General features: G+C 47.5%; 1 protein-coding gene and 1 long non-coding RNA gene across 3 annotated transcripts in view; one reads left to right on the top strand and one right to left on the bottom strand.

The window, feature by feature from the left end:
- INSYN1 (inhibitory synaptic factor 1) overlaps positions 1–19,719 on the bottom strand; it is a 163,973-nt gene that overhangs the window by 109,795 nt on the left and 34,459 nt on the right. The window lies entirely within an intron of this gene.
- Positions 13,296–19,719, top strand: part of LOC134932231 (uncharacterized) — a 197,285-nt gene continuing 190,861 nt past the window's right edge. The window contains exon 1 of the long non-coding RNA XR_010179276.1: positions 13,296–13,578. This is a non-coding gene — a long non-coding RNA (uncharacterized LOC134932231). The remainder of the gene's footprint in view (positions 13,579–19,719) is intronic.

The following is a 19,719-nucleotide window of genomic DNA, read 5'->3' as shown; positions in this document are numbered from 1 at the left end:
GAGAGCTTGGTGCTGCCACTGAATTTTCCTATGCTCTCGCCAACTGCAGGCCTCTAGTGATACAGTATGTGTGCAGGGAACTTCTTTAACTAACAGAGTGGGGGAGATGTACTAAGCCTGAAAAGTGATAAATATCACTGTGATAAAGTACCAGCCAATCGGCTTCTAACTGCCATGTCACAGGCTGTGTTTGAAAAATGACAGTTAGGAGCCGATTGGCTGGTACTTTATCACAGTGATATTTATCACTTTTCAAGCTTAGTACATCTGGCCCAGTGTGAGGTATAGCAATACAGGTACTGGATGTTTCCCAATGAGCCCTATAACACACACACAACCACTCTCACTGAGGCCCACACGCACACTCATACTGAGACACACACACTGACACTCATACTGAGGCAGAGGCACACACACTGGCACTCATACTGAGGCAGAGGCACACACACTCATACTGAGGCACACACACTGACACTCATACTGAGGCAGAGGCGCACACACACACTCTCATACTGAGGCACAATACACACACTGACACTCATACTGAGGCAGAGGCACACACACACACACACACACACACACACACACACACACACACACACACACACTGACACTCATACTAAAACACACACTGACACTCATACTGAAGCAGAGGCACACACACTCATACTGAGGCATACACACTCATGCTGAGGAACACACACTGACACTCATACTGAAGCAGAAGCACACACACTCATACTGAAACAGTGGCATACACATTCATACTGACACACCCTGATACTCATACTGAGGCAGAGGCCCACGGGCACTCATACTGAGGCACACACACTACCACAGTACAGTAGTTACCTCCAGCTCAGGTCCCAGTTTAAGACTGGACAGTCGCCTCTGTCTCTTGCTACCAGAATATCATACAACATGTTCATTACTGTGTCAACCCCAGAATATTTACTGGAATGGAATTACAGTATATATCATGGGTTGACCTATGGCTTTCCAGTTTGGTTGCAACTGCCTTGTTAATAACCTTCCCTAGGAATTCACAGATGATTTTGTAACATTCTTTACTCTGCTGTGCAGTCTGGATATAAATAAGTTTTGTCTGCAAAAGGTTTACTATTTTGGGAAATAGTGGACCAATTGCATCAATACTCCTTATTAAAATGTGTTTTGGGGCTGGAGCCAGATCATTGGTATTGTGAATTTATAGTAATTACAACAATGTGTTCTACATTCAGGAGTCAGAGCTACACTAATTGAAGAGAACAGATAACCTACTTTCTCAAGCTTGGAACCTTTCCACTCTTTTGACATCTGCTGGGATTCCAGCCCAGATGGAGAATAGCTTATCAGCAAACAACTTTACAAATTTATAGCACCTTGATTGAGAGACAATCTGCAGACACGTTGGTCTGCAAAACCTCTCCACTGTATGGACAAGCTGAACTGGTATGTTCATTGGACAAGAAGGCTGACTTCTTATGTGTGATTATGGTCTGCAATTCTTCTGCACACTTGATTCATTTTATTTTATCTTTATGCAAGTCTTCCATCATCCCCCTTCAAATATGCAATCCCCTTCTTCAACTGTCCAATACTGTTGTCATACCAACGTTCTTACAGGAGTGATAATAAGCCTGATTCAAAGTTGTATGCAATGCCACAGCACCCGTTCCCCTATCCCCTCTTTCTCTTTCCTTTCCTCAAGTTAAAAACTAGGTTCGGGCAGGGGTATCCCTTTGTCCCCCCTTCTGTTTAATTTACCTTTAGACCCACTTCTCCGATTAATTCAACAAAGCCCCAACATTAATGGCATACAAGTGGGTTCAAAGGAAAACAAGGTTACATCATTTGTGGATGATGTGTTGCTGTACTTGTCTCAACCCACCACTTCAAAACCACATCTACTGTGCTTACTTTGGAGATTTTTCTGATCTTCAGGTTAATCCAGAAAAATCTCTTGCTTTGTATTTGCAGCTGGGTTTCGTCCGCCTATATTGGCAAGCTAGCATACCCTTTTCCTGGGCTAGGGGGAGATTTATATATTTAGGTATGCAGAGTACTAAAAACCCCTCTTCTCTTTATCGGGATGGTATCGGGATCCTGGCACTTGGGATGCTAACGGTCAGAAACCGGCAGCGGCAACACCTGTTAGGTACATACCTAATCCCCAACCCCCCTAACCTTCCCTACCTGCAGCCTGACCCTAACCCTCCTGCCACCATCGCAGCCTAACCCTAAAACCCCCGGTGGTGACTAACCCCAAAACCTCCCTCCCGACAGCTTAAACCTAGACCTCCAAACTCCGCAGCCTAACCCTAGCCTTCCCCAGGGATGCCTAAACCTAACCCCTCCTCCCTGCAGCTTAACCGATCCATGTTGGCATACTGGCATCGGTATTCTGAGCAGCGTCAGAACCCTCTTTATCATATGAACATAACTAAGACTATAACGGCTTTGTTTGGGGATCTGGAGGGTGGCATTGTCTCCAGCTCTCCTACTTGGATAGGGCCAGTTTGCTTAAAATGAAAACATTCCCAAGATTGATTTATTTGCTCCAATGACTACCTGTTATTGCTCACAATGGAAGACACTATTATTAGAGGAGAATTTCTTAACAAATTGCAGTTTAGTATCCTTTTTACATCTCCAGGATCATGAGATACCTACAGATTTGCGGGAGAATCCTCTTCTCTGGAACACACATCGTCTATAGTATATATTACATAATAAAAAAGGTTTGAATGCACATAAAACTCTTTTTCTTCCATTATTAAGTAACCCAGAGTTCTAGTATGGCTTAGCTGCCAACCCTTTCCTGTTGTGGTCAGCTAGGGGTATACATTCTATTGGTTGCTTGGTGGACAGAACTCTTAGAGGCCCCTCACATTCTTTCAGGAAGTTGAGAAATATGATTTTTTTTTGGTCTTATTTTCCTTTTGTGTAATACCAGACGCCTTGTTGAGCAAACTATTTGTAATTTCTCCGGCAAAGATTGGGGTAGATATACTTTTGTCTTATTCTCCACCAGTGTATAAGGCAATTTCTAGCCACTACATCTTTTTACAAAGTAATTTAGATTATGATACACTCCAGACTGGTTTTCCCCAGTGGCTTCACCACTTTCCTTATCTCACTGATGACATACTGCCTAAAAACCTGTTAGACTCTTGTTGCATTATTCCTGCTAGTTCTTACAGAGAGTTGTTCCTGAATATATATCACAGAACATATATTAGGCCACACTGTGGCTTTTTAAAGGGCTCTTTCTCCTTGCATATGTGCCCCTGATGTGAGGAGAGTAACACTGACCTCTCAATGTTTATGGTCTTGTTCCCTGGTCAGACTCTTCTGGCTCTGGGTTCGTGGTTTTGTGCCTGGGACCATCTGGCTAATTTTTTGCCCTTTGATCCTGCATGGGCTATATTGAGAATTTTGCCACGGAGTCAACAGGTGTCAAGTGAATGTCGTAAACTTTTACTGACACTGAGTTCAGTGGCTAAAAAATATATATATTTTTTACAGGTCTGGATCCAGCCTGGAGAGACCCTTTTTCTCTATTTCAAGAAAATATATTTTATCTATTCCGAATGGACTGGTTAGAGGCTTCCTTAGATCAGGAAACCAGAGTAGCCAGGTTTTATTGAGGTTTGGGAGAGCTACATTGCTTTACTCGCTATGCAGACACAACTACTGCTTACGCAATATTTCTCATCTACTTCGTGTTACCTAATGAGGCTTGTAGACAATGACCCCCCTTTTTCTTAATGATACTGTATATCCTCTTCTTTCGCACAACACACCTTTCACTTTATTGTTTATTGGTATTGTATCTTATGTTAACTGTTGTTTGGTGAACCATTATACTTCATGTCTAATTGCAATACCTTTTTGACATGCTTCGGAATCAATAAAAACATTTATTTTAAAAACTAGGTTTAGTATTTTTGCTTTGTAATTCAGGGGCCGATTTAGACCTGATCGCTAGGCTACGTTTTCTCACAGCCTGCGATCAGATCTGAACTGCACCTGCGTATGCACCGCAATGCGCAGGTGCGATGGACCGCAGCAACGGGGATCGCCGGTCAGCGATGGGTTTGTCCGAAGGATCCGATCGCATGGGCGTTCGCAAGGAGATTGACAGGAAGAGGGAGTTTGTGGGTGGCAACTGACCGTTTTCAAGGAGTGTCTGGAAAAACGCAGGCGTATCCAAGAATTGGAAGGGAGAGTGTCTGACGTCAAATCGGGTCCCGGGGAGGCTGAAGTGATCGCAGCGGCTGAGTAAGTCCTGGGCTGCGCAGAGACTGCACAAAATCAATTTGTGCAGATCTGCTACACATCCAATCGCACACTTGCACAGCTAAAATACACTCCCCCTGAAGGCGGCGACTATCCGATCGCAGGACTGCAAAAACGCTGCCCAGCGATCAGGTCTGAATTACCCCCTCAGTTTTTTATATTATTCTTGTGGCTGTTTATTGCTAGTCTCTGAGTCTTGAATATTTTTTTTTTTAAAAAGACAATACCTAGCTAGGCCGCATCTTTTTATCAAGTGGTCAGATTGGCACCTTTACTGATACTCTTATCTCTAGATGACAAACGTACCTTATGATTCCTGAGAAAGCAGAGCCAGGCTTCTTTAAAGTAGTCTTGCATGTAAGTATTCCCTGGATGTGCCAGCACAAATTGCCACAGAAGAACAGAGTTGTCTTACAACTGAAGCACACTAACCAACCAAAAGGCATATGCTGTAAAATAATACAGATTCCTGCTGTGACCAGTAGCCTTACTTTGCTGACCAGTATAGACTGCAGGGTAGTTACTCTATTCTTAAGCAACCAGAGTGGGCTCACTTCGCCACTCCTGAGGCATATAGATTTCTTGTCACCATCAGAAACTGTCTACAGACAACTGCATTGTGGGTAGGTAACTCACTGTCAACCCCAGCCTTCTACATCAGCATCTCAAACAGCTTGTTCCACCAGGCTCCTATACCGGCATCTCTGGGTATGTGTGGTTATGCTGTTGCAACACCTCTGTGTTGGTGTTGGCTAACTCCCCATAAGCCACTTCGTATGAACCAGCGCTAAGCTTGGTAGCATTGGGCTAAACTGCAGGACTGCCTGAGAGCGTTTGTCACTTAACTTATAATCAGAGTTGACACAAGAAAATGTCTTTAAAAAGAAAGTCTACTTAGTTGAGGGTACTAGGGATATCACAGCATACGGATGTTCTTAGAAATTCAGATGATACATAATTCTCAAACTGGTCAAGAGGAGACAAACCAGGATGTTCAAGATTGCATATTCTTTCAGGGCCTCAGCAGCCTTTTTATCCAATTTTGGTAGGGATAAATAAAAATATTTAAACAAATTAAGATTAGTTCCCAAATCCTGCAGAATGTTTTGCAACCATATCCACAGCACTCTGTCAGCTACATTAAGTTTTCGACTATTTACCACTTTACACATGGAATAGCCACACCAAAGAACTGAGATTCTGAATCACACACAATGCAGATGTTCGCTCAATTGGCCAAAATTTTTCAATTGCACATGCTTCTAAGGCGCTGAAAAGTTGCTGCACAGCACAGTTGCAATTGAGATGCCCAGTCTCTGTGGCTGTTCAGACGCATGGAGATGTACCATCTTATGGGTGAGTAGTGGGCAGGGGCGTTTCTACAGAGTAGGGGGCCAGTGTGCACCGCCCGGGTGGGCCCTCTCCTCTGTACGGCGCTGTCTACTGTGCATGCACAGGTCTCCGGAAACATGGCACCTGCCATAATCCGGAGACCAATTTGGCTACCGCCCATGCACAACTGCCATTTTGGTGGCAATTTCCACCGCAATTTCCGCGCTCGACGCTGGACAACGGGAAGGTAAGTATTAAAATGGGTGCAATGTGTGCGTTGTGGACAGGTACATGTAAAAGCAAGCAAAACAATACAATATAGGGGGTCATTCTGACCCGATCGCACGCTGCAGTTTTTCGCAGTGGTGCGATCGGGTCAGAAATGCGCCAGATCCACAGTGCGCCGACGCATACGCATTTCCACAGTGCGCCGGCGCATGGCCGCCCGTCGCTGCGCTACGATCGCCTCTGCCTGATTGACAGGCAGAGGCAGTCGATGGGCGGGAGAGAGCGAAATGGCGGTGTTTGCCAGCTGTTTCGTGGGCGCAGTCCAGCCAACGCAGGTGTGGCCGGACCGTGCGAGGAGTGGCCTGCAGCGGCTGCGTGATGTCACACGCAGTCACTGCAGGCCGGGGAGCGAAGAGTAGCTCCCGGCCAGCACGCTACAGCTGCGCTGGCCGGGAGCTACTCTTGAAGTGCAAAGGCATCGCCGCTGTGCGATGCCTTTGCACTTCTGCGGGGGGATGGGGGGCGGCACTGACATGCGGGGCAGACTAGCCCTGTGCTGGGCGTCCCCCCGCATGTCTGAGTTCATGATCGTTGTGCTGCGATCAACTCGGAATGACCCCCATAGTGTAGTATTTTCAATTATAGTCCAAAAACAAGGCACCAAACACGTGGATCGAGATGGAGTAGTTGTGGACCTTTTATAGAAGAAGTTCCTTGCACCACCAATTGCTCCCCTTTAAATGTCAGAAAAATATCACCACTTGTGTCAATAGCCTGAAATTATGTTTACATGTAAAGCAGCTGTGTATATGCACATAAAGTTATCTTTCTGCAGCGGGGTACACTGTGTTCCCCAAAGAATACATTGGGGCGTAGAGCTGGATCTTGATCCAGGCACCAACAGGCTAAAGCTTTAGCTGTCCCAGGATGCATTGGGGCCTCCTCTATAACCCGGCCTCCAGGTACTGTGAGCTCAGTTTCGAGTTAATGCCCTGCAGAGCAGGTCACTTAACAGGGGGGCTGCACTGGGCAGCCCTGAAAAAGCTTTTAGAAGACTTCAAGGGCCGCAGCACTTACATGTCAGGGTGACATTCTGTGCTGCGGCTCTGTCACCTCCCCAGCGTCGTCGCATACTCCTGCTGGCTCTGTTCCTGGGTACTTGCAGTGGGGACGCTCCGACATTGGGCACACGGTCGCAGCGTTCTCCTGGTACGCGTGGCTGCTACAGAAGGGAGAAGGTAAGAGGGTCCCCCAGGCGGGACCCACCATTAAATCGCATTCCGATCGCAGTCTAGGGAGACGGACTGCGATGCTGGCGTGGACACTGTAACCGAGCAGGGACCCTACTATACCCACCAGGGCATAGGAGTACAGGTCGGATATACTAATATCCACTTTAATAAGACTCCATAGTACCAGGTAGTGAAGTCCAGCATAGGAGAGCCGGTGCTTGACCTGTAGCCCCTCCCCGGCCCAGGGCGCCATCTACTGCTGGTGTTCCTGCCCTGGTGCTGCCTCACACTCTCCCTCACTCCCTGACTGAGCCGCTGGGCTCCATTTTCTAAAATAGATGCGACTGGTCTCCGGGACTGCAGGGCAAGGTCTCCTTTGTAAACCTGCCTGTACACAGCGCCATGGTTTTACAAGCACTTAAGTATTCTACATGTCAGTATCAAGACAGCGTTAGTTAAGAACAACTCTACCTGTGCCAGAATATATTGTACGAGTATTCTGATATATACATCCGGTCTCAGACCATGCATTGTTATATATAATATACATATACTAGTCCAGTGTAGTTTTATTTTATTACTAAAATAATTATCTGCATTGTCACTGTGACTGTGTGTGCCTGTATCTGCTGTGTTGATTTCACTTTCAGTGTATCCCAGCTATATCTATCAATGTAGTCTGTACCCTAAGGAACTAGGTGCATCAGGGTCCATATATAGTGCTTCACAATATTTACCGTTAATGTATTCTACTGTGTACTAAGTCACATAATGCCGGATTCATTCGCTGGTGTTGTGTACTGTGTGCGCAGTCACATACTAGGGAATTTATTCGCAGATGTTGTACTCTGTCTGGCTGTATCGTACTAATACGCTCTGCGGTTGCATTCACTAATAATGTCTAACACAACGGGCTGTGCTAAATCTCAGCTATGCTAAATATGCTTGTGATATGCCTTATGCCCCCTATGGGACCTCCTGTGCAATTGCAGCCACATACTGTCCCTATGGTAAATCCGCCTTGGGCGGATAATTTGTCTACCCAGTTGAAGCAATTGAGTCAAACCTTGGTTAGACATAAAACTGCTCCAAGTCACTCTCGCGTCACGGGGTCATCTAAGCAGGCCACTTCCTCCTCACAATCCACTAATCTCTCTGAAGATTCTTCTGAAGAGGATGGGGAGTAGACTGTCCCGTCAGACACTGACACAGCGCTTCTGATGAGGAATCTACTATTTAGGTTGATGTCCCTGACTTAGTGATTGCTATTACGTAGATCCTACAAATCACTGATGATGAGGAGGATTCCACTACGGTGTCTAAGAAACCTGTCAAATGTCAGAAGGCAACTAAAACTCTATTACCACATTCTGACCATCTAGTGGACATACGCCAAGAACCCTGGTCTTCTCCAGGAAAGAAATTCCCCTTGTCTAAAAGGATGGTCGCTCGCTATCCTCTCCCTACAGAGTTGTGTAACAAGTGAGAAAATTCACCACCGGTGGATTCCCATGTCACCTGTCAAGTGGTGTCGTCTACCCTGCCTGTCACCACTGTCACCTCACTGAAAGAACCGACAGATAAGCATGTGGAGGGATGCCTGAAGTCTATTTACTCCCTTACAGGTGCTGTACATAGACCCACTATAGCAGCCTCTTGGGCTGCATAAGGAAATGAAGCATGGGTTCAGGCATTAGAGGAAGAGCTGCCTCAGGATATATCTAACATTGCCAGACAGTACCTTTCTCACATTACCACCACCGCCTATTACATTCAGTAGGCGTCCTCTGAGGCAGATGTGTTGGCGTACAAGGCATCGACTACATCCATCCTGGCTCGCCGTATTTTATGGTTGAGGTCATGGAAGGTGGACCTGGACTCCAAAAAGACCATGGAGGTACTCCCTTTTAAGGGAGACATCCTGTTTGGGGAAGACCTCAATAAAATTGTGTCTGACTTGGCGGCTGCTAAGACTGCCTTTCTCCCTGGTATCCGGACCCCAGGTCGACAACAAAAAGGTCGACACACCTTAGGTCGACACCAATTGGTCGACACGGACAAAATGTTGACATGGACAAAGGGTTGACATGGAAAAAGGTCGACATGACTTTTTCACAATTTTTTCTTTTTTGGAACTTTTTCATACTTAACGATCCATGTGGACTACGATTGGAACGGTAATCTGTGCCGAGCGGAGCGGAGCAAAGGCACCATGCCCGAAGCATGGCGAGCGAAGCGGTGCACTAATTGGGGTTCCCGGTCACTCTACGAAGAAAACGACACCAAAAAAACATAAAAAACTCATGTTGACCTTTTTCCATGTCGACCTTGTTCCTGTCGACCTTTTGTCCATGTCGACCTTTTGTCCATGTCGACCTAAGGTGTGTCAACCAATTGGCGTCAACCTAAGGTGTGTCGACCTTTTTGTTGTCGACCTGGAGTCCCAGACCCTTCTCCCTAACACTACTCCTTCACAGAAGGCAAAAGGTACCACTTTTCGCTCCTTTTGGCCTCAAGGGAAAGCAAAAGGTCAGACATACCCTAAACAATCCAGGGCAGCCCATTAGCCTGCTTCTAAACACAACAAGCCTGCTGAATGATGGGACAGGCCTCCCCCTAGGGGATCCCAGGGTGGGAGGCTAATTTCTGCTATTCACCCAGGTCTGGTTAAAGACCACTTCAGATGCATGGGTGCGAGAAGTTGTCTCTCATGGATACGCAATCTCTTTCAAGAGGCGTCCCACTCGCCAGTTCTGCACAATGGTTATCCCTTCGGATCTGTTAAAGGCGCAAGCTCTACAAATGGTTGTGAGTTCCCTCCTGGATACAGGAGTGGTGGTGCCGGTACCTCTATCCCACAGAGTCAGAGGATACTACTCAACCCTGTTTCTAGTACCGAAACCCAATGGGTCTTTCCGGCCTATACTCAACCTCAAATCACTGAACAAGTTTGTGAGAGTATCCAAGTTCCGTATGGAAACACTGCTCAATTGTACTGGCCATGGAACCCGGAGATTATATGGTATCCCTGGATATACAAGATGCTTACCTGCATATACCTCTTGACATATCGCATCCGCAATATCTGCAGTTTGCTATTGGCAGCCTTCACTATCAGTTCCAGGCTCTGCCTTTTGGACTGACCATATCTGGATGACTTGCTGATCCTGGCAAACTCCCGCAATGTGCTTCCTACAAGCCCACGGATGGCTTATAAACTGGAAGAAGTCCTCACTGGTTCCTGCTCGGAGCATGGTGCACCTGGGGCCACTGCTGGACACACACAGTCAGTGGCTGTTTCTGTCCCCAGAAAAGGTCCTGAAGCTTCAGGACAGGATAAGATACTTCCTCTCTCGCCCAAGAGTGTTGATACACTCAGCGATGCAAGTACTATGCCTGATGGTGTCGGCTTTCGACATGGTAGAGTACGCTCAATTTCAATTCCCGCCCTCTGCAGAGGTTAATCCTTTCCAAGTGGGACGGCCTACCTCATCGGATCAGGTCTCACATGATCTCCTTGACTCTGGAGGTTCGTCTATTGCTGACCTGGTGGCTACAGGACCAGCAGTTAAACAGGGGCCATCACTTCTGGATCCCCAACTGGGTCCTACTGACTATGGATGCCAGTCTGAGGGGCTGGGGCATGGTGTTGGAGCAACACTCTTTCCAGGGTCGGTGGACCAAGGAGGAATCACTCCTTCTGATAAACATTCTGGACTTGTGGGCAGTGTTCAATGCTTTGTCTCTCGCCCTGCCTCTGTTAAAAAACAGGCCTGTTCAAATACGGTCAGACAACGCCACCATGGTGGCATACATAAACCATCAAAGAGGCACTCTAAGCCACTTGGCAATGATGGAAGTGTAAAAAATCCTTCGTTGGGTGGAACGCCATCTGCCAGCAATATCGGCAGTGTTCATTCCGGGAGTCCTCAACTGGGAAGTGGATTTCCTCAGTCGTCAGGACATGCATGCCGGGGAGTGGAGTCTTTATCAGGAAGTCTTTCAACTCCTAGTGGACAAATGGGGCCTACCAGATGTAGACCTGATGGCGTCTCGACACAATCACAAAGTTCCGGTCTTCGGATCAAGAACCAGGGATCCCCAAGCAATGTTCGTGGTCACACTGGCAATTCCATGGAACTTTCGGCTACCCTACATGTTCCCTCCAGTGTCACTCCTGCCCAGGGTACTACGGAAGTACAAACAAGAAGGAGGAATACTACTTCTAGTCGCTCCAGCATGGCCCAGACGGCATTCGTTATCAAACCTGCAGGGTCTGTCAATGGAGCGTCCTCTTCTACTTCCTCAATGCCCAGACCTCCTCGTACAGGGCCCTTGTGTCTACCCAGACCTGGCCAGACTGGCTGTGACAGCGGCGCTCTTGAAGCATCACTCCTTAGGGCCACAGGGTTCACGGAGGTGGTTAGTCAAACTATGCTAAAGGCCCGAATAGCGGCATCTGCATGGATATGTTACAGGGTTGTTATGGATGAGTACCTTGAAGTATGCGACAACTGGGAAGTTCCAGTACTCACAGGTAAGGCTGCAGCTAGAATTGATGTCTTCAGCAACTCATGCTCTAACCCTGACTCCGTTACCCCTCTTAGTGGTCGGATGGTGCCTGCGGTGCTAGTGTTCTTCTGCCCACGGCAGCCGCATTTGAATAGGCGAATTAGGTCCGCCCAAACTCCGATGCCCCCCGGTCTTATTAAGTGACAAGGCACCACCAGAGACTGCAGGTGAGTAAGGGGGAACCTAACTAACTCTGCAATACCAATGCACAAGTGATAATGAGAACAACAATGGTCTTAGATGTTATAAGCAAATAAACAGTGAGAGCAACAATGCTCAGGGATGTTAAAGATATAAATATAAACAAAGAACTGTTAGCGTGGATACTCCATGAAAACCTGAACACCGACTGGCAAGATCTGGTCAAAAATCGATCAGTCAAAGTCTCCAGGTCACATCATAACACAGACAGGATCTCCAACGAGTTGACAGGTTCACACAGAAGTAAGAACTATCACAAGCTTCTTTTGAATGACCAGGAAGAGAATATAAATGGTGCTGCACCAATCACAGAAGAAATTCCTTAATTGTAAATATTGTGCAGCTGTCCTTCTGAATGTCCTTGTACACAGCTGGGTACTTAGTTACCCAGCAACGGGGAACACCGCCTGCCTCCGGTGGCCCGTTGCTAGGCACCGGGCGGGGACCAGGAGGCTTTGCGCCCGGAGCCTGCCTGTGGCTAGGTGCCAGGCAGGGGTCAGCGGGAGGTGCGGCGTCCCTGCTCTATGGCAACGGCCGGGATACGCGCCTCCCAGCGCTAACAGTACCCCCCCCCCCCCCCCCTGTTGAAGAGGGGTTAAGAAACCCCTAGATCCAGGCTTCTGGGGATATTTCTTGAAAAATCATTTCTTTCATTCAGGAGCATGAAGGAACTTCCCAGGCACCCAAGTTCTCTCTTCAGGACCATAGCCTTTCCAATTAACTAAAAAATGTACTTGACTCCTGTACAAACTTGGAGTCCAGAATTTTCTCAACAACAAATTCTTGATGTCCTTGAATCAAGACTGGAGAAGGTCTCCTGAAACCTCTTACTTTAAATTTCTTAGAACTAAATGCCAATTTATATAGAGAACAATGGAAGGTATTATTGATTCTCAAAGACCTGGGTAATTGCAGACAAACAGCAACAGGATTGATTTTCTGGATAATTTGAAATGGTCCAATGTAACGGGGACCCAATTTATGAGATTTCTGGCGGAACTTGATGTTTCGGGCAGATAACCATACCATGTCTTCTGCTTTAAAATAACAAGGTTTCCGAAATCTGTCAGCAAATTTCTTAGACCGGACTACCGCATCCTCCAAGGCTTGAGAAAAAGAAGAATAACTAGACAGTCGTGATGGAGCGAAAGTATTGAATTTAGGATGAATACCGAAAGCACAGAAGAAAGGAGACATGGAAGTAGAAGAATGTTCAGAATTATTATACGCAAACTCTGCAAAGGGTAGATAGCAGAGCCGTAACTAAGGGGGGGCTAGGGGGGCATGTGACCTGGGCGCCGGATTGGAGGGGGCGCCGCAATGTTTACACCCCCTCCGAGTCCCGATGCGCACAGGTCCCCCTTCGCAGGAGCAGCACAAAGCAGTCCAGTCTGTGTGTGATGAAACTGAAAATAAACTACAGCTCCCAGAAGCCCTTGCTGCGGGAGCTGTAGTTTACTTTCAGTTTCTTCTATGCTGACTGTCGTGTGCTGCCTGTTGTGCCCTAAGACGGGGCACATGGAACAAGTTACCCCAGCCCCCCCTGCTGCCTTTGATAATCGCAGCAGTGCACTATTGCACTGCTGAGCTGGAAACATGAATGGTCCGAAAAGGGGGCGGAGCTACACGGCACTTTACTCAGTGCCAGGCCAGCCAGCACCATCGAAGAGAGGAGGGGAGAGGAGCAGCAGCACACACCGAAGCCTAAATAGTGAGTGTGACACTGTCTGTGTGTGCAACTACTATATGTGTGTGTGTATGAATGTGTTGTGCATGTGTGTGACTGTATGTGAATAGGTGTGTCACTACATATCTGTATGCGTGCTTGTGTGTCACTGTATGTATGTATGTATAATGTATCAGGGGCGGATCCAGAAGAAAATTATAGGGGGGGCACCATGGAAGGGGCAAGTACATTTGCGTGCGGCTTCGGTGCATGTGAGGTGGCGCTTCTTATACAATGCCCACAGTTGTAGCCCTCATTATGCAATGTCCACTGTACTGGTAGTGCCCCTTATATAGACCCCATAGTAGTGGTGTCCCTTATGCAATGCCCGTATTGCCCCCAGTAGTAATGTTGCCTGTAGTAATGCCCCCAGTCATTATGCCCCCAGTGGTAATGCCCCTGCAGTTATGACCCCAGTAGTTTAGCCACCAGTAGTAATGCCCCCCTATAGTTTGCCCCATTGTAGTTTAGCCCCTGTAGTTATGCCCCCCTTATAGTTTAGCCTCCAGTAGTAATGCCCCCAATAGTTTGGCCCCTGTAGTTATGCCCCCAATAGTTTGGCTCCCCCTGTAGTTTAGCCCCCAAGTAGTAATGCCCCTGTAGTTTAGCCCCCAAGTAGTAATGCCCCCTGTAGGTGCCCCCCAGTAATAATGCCCCCAGTAGCTGCCCCCCCAGTAATAATGCCCCCAGTAGCTGCCCCCCCAGTAGTGATGCCCCCAGTTATAATGCCCCCAGTAGTAATGCCCCCCCTCAGTAGTAATGCCCCTTGTTGATGCCTCCCCCAGTAGTAATGCCCCTTGTTGGTGCCCCCCCAGTAGTAATGTCCCCCGTAGTTTCCCCCAGGTGATGCCCCCGCTGCATTAAGGAAGAAAAAAACATAATACTTACCGAGCCCCGTTCCCGCGCCGCTGCAGTCCTCCTTCTGGCTGGCGTCCTCTCCTCAGTACTATGAGAGAGACGTCATGACTGACGTCTCTCCCATAGCGCACGGCGCAGTGACAGCGCCGGAAGCCGGAGCTCAGTACTGAGCTCCTGCCTCCGGCTACCGCTGTGCAGGGAGACGGGCGCCCGCTGGTAACACAATCTCAGCGGGCGCCCGTCATCTCCCTGTGCGGCGCCGACGCCGCGGGGGGGGCGGGGGAGGGGGGGGGAAGCCACAAATGACAGGGGGGGCACGGGCCCGAGTGCCCCCCCCCTGGATCCGCCACTGTAATGTATGTATGTATGTGTGACTATGTATGTATACAGGACAGTGTGTGACTATGTACGCGAGTGAATTTAATGTATGCGTGCGTGTTTAGATGTGTGACAGTATGTATGTGTGTGATTTTACATATGTATCAATGTATGGGGTATTATTTCCTTGTTAACTTAATCTGTAGCCCAAATGTCTAACTAAGGGGGTCATTCCGAGTTGATCGCACGTAGCAATCAACTAGACACCGCCTATGGGGGAGTGTATTTTAGCATAGCAGGGTTGTGATCACTTGTGCAGCCCTGCTATGCTAAAAACGTTTTGTGTAAAACCAGACAAGCCCTAGACCTACTTACCCTGTGCGAGGGATCTAGCGATGAAGGTACCGGAATTGACATCACACATCCGCCCTCCAAACGCCTGGATACACCTGCGTTCGGATCTCCACGTCTGGGAAACGGTGAGTTGACACCCCGGAACGCCTTCCTCCTGTCAATCTTCTTGCGGTCGCCGCTGCGACCGCTTTCTTAGTATGCGGCGTCGCTGCCCGGAGACTGCCATCACCAGGCAATGACGCGCCTGCACAATGCGGCCGCCGCACACGCGCAGTTCTGAACCGTTCGCACCGCTGCAATGAACCGCAGCATGCAAACGGGTCGAAAATGACCCCCTGAGTCCAGCTAAATGTCTAGAAAAGAAGCTATATAGCAGCTACCAGCCCTTTGCTCTCATGGAGTATATATGGGTTGGGGTTACGTGGCCGGTGCACGGTCAGCATACCGACGCCAGGATCCCGGCCACCAGAATGTCGTCAGGGGTGAGTGTAAAAAAGCCCCTTGTGGGCTCGCTGCGCTCGCCACAGGTTCTATTCCCACTCTATGGGTGTCGTGGACACCAATGAGTGGAAATAGCCCGTTAGCTGGTACTGGCTGATGGCATTGTCAGTCTTCGCACAGAGTTACACGTGGTGGTGGTGGTGGTGGGTTGGTTGTCTGTGCGTGTGTGTGTGTGTGTGTGTGTGTTTGTGTGTGGGGCGCCGGATTACTGTTTTGCCCCGGGTGACAAGAATCCTAGTTTCGGCCCTGTAGATAGTCAACTCAATCATACTGGCATTTAGAGATATAACATCATAGATATTGCTCCAAAGATTGATTAACCCGTTCTGTCTGGCCATTGGACTGTGGGTGATATCCTGACGAGAAACTGATATTGATTCCTAGTTCCGTACAGAAAGATCTACAGAAATGGGCTATGAATTGAGAGCCTCTATCCGAGACAATGTCTTTGTGGTAGGCCATGAATACGGAATATGTGCTGGATGAATAAAGAAGCATGATCCTCAGCATTAGGCAATTTAGACAGAGGAATGAAATGAGCCATTTTACTGAAATGGTCAACCACCACCCAGATGACCGAACATTTGGAAGATCTTGGTAAATCTACAATAAAATCCATTGACAAATGGGTCCATGACTTGGAGGGTATAGACAGGGGAAGTAATTGTCCAGAAGGAAGAACACGAGGAGACTTGTTTTTGGCACAGACCTGACAGGCCCTAACAAACTCTTGAACGTCTGCCTTAATAGCTGGCCACCATACAAAGCGTGAGAGAAGATGTAAAGTCTTATTAACCCCTGTATGTCCTGAAGTCTTATTGTCATGGAACTCAGATAACACAGCTGATCTGAGTTTCTCTGGAACAAACAGGAGTCCTGAAGGAGTCTCAGGTGGGGCCTGCATCTATGCTGACTGCACTTGAGAGAAAGATTCATAGTTAGGCCAGCAAGGATACACCCTGGGGAAAGAATCGGCTCTGGACGCTTAGAGACTCCATGACAAGACAGAAACCTTTGGGATAAAGCATCAGCTTTGATGTTTTTAGAACCGGGCCTATAGGTAATAATGAAATTGAACCTGGCAAAAAAACAGTGCACATCTGGCTTGTTGAGAATTTTATCTTTTAGCAGATTCAAGGTAGACTAAATTTTTGTGGTCTGTGAAAACAGTTATTGTATGCCTTACTCCCTCCAGCCAGTGTCTCCATTCTTCCAAAGCACATTTGACTGCTAGAAGCTCTTGATTCCCTACATCATAGTTGACTTCAGCAGGAGAACATTTTCGAGAGAAAAAGGCACAGGGATGGAGCTTATGACTGAGTGGATCCTCTTGCGAAAGGATAGATCCAACGTCTACTTCGAAGGCATCCACTTCTACAATGAAAGGTAGATTTGGATCTGGATGCCGAAGAACAGGAGCAGAGATAAACGCTTTTTTGAGGTCCTCAAAAAGCCTTTACCACCTGTGGTGGCCAATGAGCAGGATCTGCACCTTTCTTGGTCAGGCTCTCAATTGGAGCAACAATTGAGGAAAAAGAATCAATGAATCTTCTGTAATAGTTTGCATAACCAAGGAAACATTGAGTAGCTTTTAGATTGGAAGGACAGACCCATTCCACAATTGCCTGAAGTTTCTTAGGATCCATAGAAAACCCCTTGGTGGTGATGATGTATCCTAGGAAGGCCACCTTCTCAACCTTAAATTCACATTTTTCCAATTTTGCATACAGATGATTCTCCCTTAGTTTGGTGAGGACTGCCTTTACATGAGCTCGATGTTCTTTAAGTGAGGCAGGGTAGATCAGAATATCATAGATATAGACGACCACAAATTTTCCAAGGAAATCCAGAAGAACATCATTTATGAGATCCTGGAAGACGGTAGGAGCGTTGGAGAGTCCAAAAGGCATAACCAAGTACTCATAGTGACCCAAATGAGTATTGAATGCGGTCTTCCATTCATCTCCCTGCCGGATCCGAATGAGATTATAGGCCCCTCGTAAATCGATCTTGGAAAATATTGTAGCACTTCTGAGATAATCAAATAAGACAGTGATCAGGGGTAATGGGTATGAATTTTTGATTGTAATCTTATTCAGTCCCCTGTAGTCAATACATGGTTGTAAAGAGCCGACCTTTTTACTGATGAAGAAAAAAACATCTCCTACTGGTGATTTAGAAGGCCTGATGAAGCCTTTTTCTAAACTCTCCCGGATATATTCCTCCATAGCTTTTGTCTCGGGCAAAGACAGAGCGTAAATGCGGCCCTTGGGGAGTCTAGCTTCAGATATGAGATTGATTGCACAATCATAAGGACGGTGAAGAGGCAGAGATTCAGCTTGTTGGTTGGAGAAAACGTCCGTAAAAGATATGCACTGACAACCTTTCAGGGACAGGAAGTGCTGAGCGAACCGGCATTGTCAGGCATCTGATTGCACATTCCAAGCCCCAAGAAACCAGATCTCCAGTACTCCAGTTGAATACTGGATTATGAATCTTAAGGCAAGCCCAGAACAATTGGAGTTAGGGGACAATGTACCAGAAAAAAAGATAACTCTTTACAATGGAACATTCCAACAAAAAACTGGAGGACTGGAGTCCAGGTACTGACCCGACCATTTTGGAGAGGACTACCATACAATCCACAAATGGAAATTGGTGAGCAAAGAGTTTCCGTAGGAATTCCTCTGGCAAGAGCAAGTTCCAAGTCCATAAAATTTCCAGCAGCCCCGGAATCAACAAAAGCAGTAACCACACTAGGACCAGAAGGGGTTGTTATCCTAATGGGTAACAACAACAAATTATTTGGGGAGATTGAACAGAGACCCGAAAAGACTCTCCCAAAATTTCTCGGGTCTATTAGTTTTCCGCCTTCTGTGGACAAATGTTCGCCAGATGTCCCTTGGTCCCACAATAGAGACACAGTAAAAGAGTGCGACGTCTCGCCTTCTCTTGAGACGTTAAACGGAAAGCCCCAATTTGCATTGGTTGCTCCATAATCCCTACAACTTCTGGCACCATCCAATGAAACATAGGTGAGGGGACCTCCTATATTCTTCGTTCCCGAATCCGCCTATCTACTTTGATGGCTAACTCCATGACTGCATCCAGGGTGGCCAGAGAAGGATATTGGACGAGAAAATCCTTAATTTGTTCTCTTAATCCTAACTGGAACAGAGTTCGAAGTGCTGGTTCATTCCAGCCGCAATCATTGGCCCATCGGCGAAATTCGGTACAATACACCTCGGCAGAGTTTCTTCCTTATTTAAGAGAATGAAGATGGGCCTCTGCAGACACTGCCCGATCTGGATCATCATAGAGAACACCTAAGTCTTGGATCATCATAGAGAACACCTAAGGCTTTAAAGAAGGAATCCACAGAAAGCAATCTGGGGTGATCTGCTGAAAGGCCAAAGGCCCAAGACTGTGGGTCACCTTGTAACAGGGAAATTATGATCCCTACTCGCTGGGTCTGGACCCGAAGAGAAAGGCCTGAGCTTGAAATGCAGCTTGCAACTTTCCTGGAAATTCACAAACTGCTTACGGTCTCCAGAAAACCTATCTGGGAGGTTTAGCTTAGGCTCCCTGGGAGCGGATAATGAGACAGTCTGGGTCCTACGAGTTTCCTCCTGAGTGTCCACTCGAAGAGTAAGATCTCGTAGCTGCTGGGTCAAACCCTGGATCTGGCCCGCCAGAATCTGAGCCGGATTTTGTGTTGGTTCCATCCGGAGACAAACGACCCACGAAGCTACGTTTTTTTGGCTGGTGATACTGTTATGGATGAGTACCTGGAACTCAGGGGAGTATGTGACAACTGGGAAGTTCCAGTACTCACAGGTAAGGCTGCAGCTAGAATTGATGTCTGCAGCAAATCGTGCTCTACCCCTGACTCCGTTTCCCCTCTTAGTGGTCGGATGGTGCCTGCGGTGCTTGCCCATGGCAGCCGCGTTTGAATGGGCGACTTAGGTCAGCCCAAACTCTGATGCCCCCCAGTCTTAGTTATTAAGTGACAAGGCACCACCCGAGACTGCAAGTAAGTAAAGGGGAACCTAACTAACCCAGCAACACCAATGCATGAGTGATAATGAGAACAAC

The sequence above is a fragment of the Pseudophryne corroboree genome, chromosome 6 (assembly GCF_028390025.1).
Source record: "Pseudophryne corroboree isolate aPseCor3 chromosome 6, aPseCor3.hap2, whole genome shotgun sequence".
NCBI classification, from domain to species: domain Eukaryota; kingdom Metazoa; phylum Chordata; class Amphibia; order Anura; family Myobatrachidae; genus Pseudophryne; species Pseudophryne corroboree.
The sequence above is the reverse complement of the archived record's forward strand: the minus strand, read 5'-3'. Positions and strand labels throughout refer to the sequence as shown.